The sequence below is a fragment of the Morone saxatilis genome, unplaced genomic scaffold (assembly GCF_004916995.1).
Source record: "Morone saxatilis isolate NCDOM2014 unplaced genomic scaffold, NCSU_SB_2.0 Contig11, whole genome shotgun sequence".
Classification (NCBI taxonomy): domain Eukaryota; kingdom Metazoa; phylum Chordata; class Actinopteri; family Moronidae; genus Morone; species Morone saxatilis.
In genome coordinates this window covers 19245696-19249678 of record NW_023339663.1, presented here as the reverse complement: position 1 = coordinate 19249678, position 3983 = coordinate 19245696, and the positions used below count along the sequence as shown (strand labels likewise).

General features: G+C 40.7%; 1 protein-coding gene across 1 annotated transcript in view; it reads right to left on the bottom strand.

The window, feature by feature from the left end:
* Nucleotides 1–2786: 2786 nt before the first annotated feature.
* Nucleotides 2787–3983, bottom strand: part of spata17 (spermatogenesis associated 17) — a gene marked incomplete at its 5' end in the record, with an annotated part of 34119 nt that continues 32922 nt past the window's right edge. The window contains 1 exon segment of the mRNA XM_035652215.1: nucleotides 2787–2919.

Here is a 3983-nt window from a genome sequence, read left to right as displayed (position 1 = left end):
ATGACTTCGCCAACCTGGGAAAAAACTGTTTGCAGACAGGGATTGGCACATAAAGGTTAGCGTAGATGCTGCTAGCATAATTTATATCAGAACTGGAGAGTATTTCCTGAAAAAATTTATTTCGCTCTTCTCCCGACTAACGTCAGTGGGAGTTTAACTACATGGTTCATTGATCTGATTGGTTGAAGTTTGCCCATGATATGGTGAAAGACCACCTGCCGAGTATATTTTGAAAGTATCCTTTTCTAAACAGTTTCCAACGGCGATTTTCCAGATGGTTCTGTGTAACAAACCATCGGATGCAGCCAGGTTATATACGACCATGAATTTATAGAACCGAGCGCAGCAGAACCAGATAGAAAAACTGAACAGAGCAAACGAAAAGAACACATTGACAGGAATTGGGTGGGACATGCCTTTCTGTCTGCTTTCTCTCTATTACACACATGGCGTCCATCCGTATGAGAAATGTGATTACAAATGAGAGTGTGAGTGAGAGAGCGGAGTGCCACAGCTGGCATGGCATCTGGCTTGGCATATCGTTGCCCGGCCTCGCCCGCTGCCTGTGCGCTCTAATGTGGCTGTCGACAAGCCCATTAAGAAGCCATTACTAAATGCTCTGTCTCTGCTTCTTTTCCACGCCTTATAACACAGGCCCGGGGGAATGCCAGCAACATGGAGGAGAGGGAGAGGAGAAGAGTGAAGAGACAGACAGAAAGGAAAGAAAGGAAAAAAAGGTGGAGGAAAGAATGAAGACAGAGGGAAGTTCATCTAAGAGATTTAACAAGTGGATTTAGTGATATAACTTTCGTGTTCTGTGACTGTGCCAGAGACAGGAAGTGATGGAGAGGAGAGACTCTGAACTCACTTTATACTTCACCATCAAAACAGACAACTACATGAGGAAGTTCTGCCTCAGGGCCTCATAGGAGGAGGTGTCAGTTGAAGTCTTCACTTACAGACAAAGTTCAGTGCTGGTCTAAATAATTTAGACTTCATTTTCAATGAGCTACAAGGTGTCTGAATAAAGAAAGATGATACATTTGTGGAAGATATTCATAAAGTATGTTTTTTGTTCAGCTGAAACAATTGGTTGGTTAATTAGCAACAATTTTGACAATCAACCAAACATGTCTTTACCAAACATAACAAAATTCCCTGATTTCAGCTGAGCAAATATTATAAGAATATTTTACAGTTTTCTTAGTATTCTTTGATTTAGTTTTTGAACAGTTAATCAGACAAATGACATTTGGAAATGTCACAATAGGCTCTGGGAACTAAACCACCATGAAGGTAGATTAATCAGTAATGAAAATGATGATGTTTCACCCCATATTATTTATCTGTTTGCTATATGTCAAGGCTCCAAATACAAGAACATGAAAAACATTAAGTAGAATGAGAGCCAGAGCCTTCAGCTACCAAGCTCCTCTCCTGTGGAACCAGCTTCTAGTTTTGGTTCGGGAGGCAGACACCCTCGAGTAGGCTTAAGACGTTCCTCTTTCATAAAGCTTATAAATTTAGTTAGGGCTGGCTCAGGGGAGTCCTGAACCATCCCTTAGTTATGCTGCTATTGGCCTAGACTGCCAAGGGACTTCCCATGATGCACTGAGCTCCTCTCTACCTCCCTTTTTCTATCTGTACACATTCATGTTCCATTAATGGATGTTACTAACTTCACTTCTTCTCCAGAGGTTTTGTGCTTTTTTAGTCTTGTAAGTTCCCATCAAGCACCCTCCCTCCTAGAGCCGGGGTCTGTCCAAGGTTTCTGCTTCTTAAAAGGAAGTTATACCTTGCTCCTTTCGCCAAGTGCTTGGTCATGGGGAGAATTATTGAGTCTGTGTAAAAACATTTATAAGGACTACAGTCTAGACCTGCTCTACATAAAAAGTTTCTGAAGTTTTGTATTCAAGTCAAAGTCAAAAATTTTGTAATTCAGTTCACCATTCACAGTGCTGCTACTATAGTAGTAGTATGATAAAATAAACAGTGACTGAATTACCATTACCAGCAACAGCATAATCTAGCATGTTGCACCAATCCTACAGGACATCATAATTTTTAGCCATGGTATGATCTCAAATCCATGTGACCTCTATAATGACACAAAACCTGGCATCATGTATCATCATTAAAATACTAGACTCCAGATCAGAGGGGAACTAATCATTGAATTTAAATATGTTTATAAATTATTTTGTTTACTGTGCTGATAATCAATTAATGGTTGTGAAATCATCAAATCTATTTGGTTCTGGTTGTTTTATTGCTGGAAAGGACATTGGACTTCCTCTATTAAAAATTATACATGTGATATTGGTGTTCTTCTCCTGACACAACTTTGGTTTCTGGTACATAACCAACACATATTTAGAATAGACAAAAAGCCAACAACAAACTCTATTCCAAACAATGTAATGTGGTGGGATACGCATATGTTAAAATACAGTATGAAGTAGCCCCAATAATAATTTTTTAACTATGCAGAGTTGTTGGTGAATGCATGGGAGAACAATTTTCATTTCCATTGCTGGGACTATTAGTGCCTACAGGCACACACGCTGTCTCTTGGAATGGGTCACCAAATTAGACCTGCTTGAGTTGCACATTCCCACTTACTGACTCTGATTCACACGAATTAAGGACAACACAATCAACATATTAGGACGGAAAAAGTCTTTGAGGAAAAAGATGAGGTAAACCCTACTTGGCTGACAGAACTGAACTTAAAGAAATAAATGACACATCAGGCAAGTAAAAACAACATAACAAAAATATAGTAAGCAATCTTTCTTTATTCGTACGTTCTCTTCGTGTTCTCAGAACCGGAGGAGAACACACAATGGTGCCTGCCTTGGAGTACAGATGAGGAAACTTATCACAGACGTTGTAGGTGGCGAACACTGGCTTGAATGACTGGAGGGGAGGAGAGGCGAGGCAAAGAGGACACAAAGAGGAGGTATGGAGGTCATTTTTTAAAAATGAGAGAAAAAAAGGAGGGACAAAAAAAGAAGGACATTTTAAAAAAAAATTGTCTTGATTATGATAAAATATCAGAGTTCAAACACCAGGAAAAAAGACCAGTGGTCACACACTTAAAATAAGTCCTTTTTGAGATGGATCCTCTTGTGCAAACCAATCACAGGCCCAATATAATAAGGGGATGATGTGCAATAAGGTCTTTTATTTACAGTTATTTACTTTTATTTTTTTCTGTGGCTGTGCATCTCGCCTGCTGGATTTGCATCTGGATTCACTGAATCATTTGAGACACCTAACAGGTCAATTTGGATAAGAGTTGTCAGGATGTGGTGTGTTTGTGATAAGATGGCACTGAATGACTTTCTTATCTTACTTTTGAGCGAAAATAGCATTATCCCATGAAGATGGCTGAAGAACACTGAGGCTGTCATGATGCCCTGATGGGGATGAAGTTGTACATCCATCCATTGTGATTCACAAATATACTCACCAAGACCATGTGCAACTTCCTGCTGTGTGTGTGTCTGTATGAGTGTGTGTGTGGAGCGGTGAATTGCTCTTTTCATGAGTGACTGTGACAGGTTTCTCATCAGGCCCTGAAGCCTCCTCGCAGTTAGAGACCATGTACAGCACAGCCCCCAAACAACAAACACACACTCTCACATGAACGCATGCTGAACTGGGCGATGGTGTAAAAGAGTTTTCTGTCAAACTACCAGAGACGTAGTTGGTACCACACGTGCTTGTGTGTTTGTGTGTGTTTGTGTGCCTGCACCGGCTGCTGGAACTAAGCGGGGCTCTTAATCACGGTTGTAACGGGCAACATTACCGGCAGCGGCAGCAGGCTAATGATGAATGCCCGAGTCTCCGTGCAAACCCTGACCTCCTTTTCTGCTGCAATGCACAAAAAGCTCTAGCTCTCTCACAAAAACACACACATACACGTGCATTTGTGTACACACACAAACAGATGAACACATACACCTTGATAAAAAAAA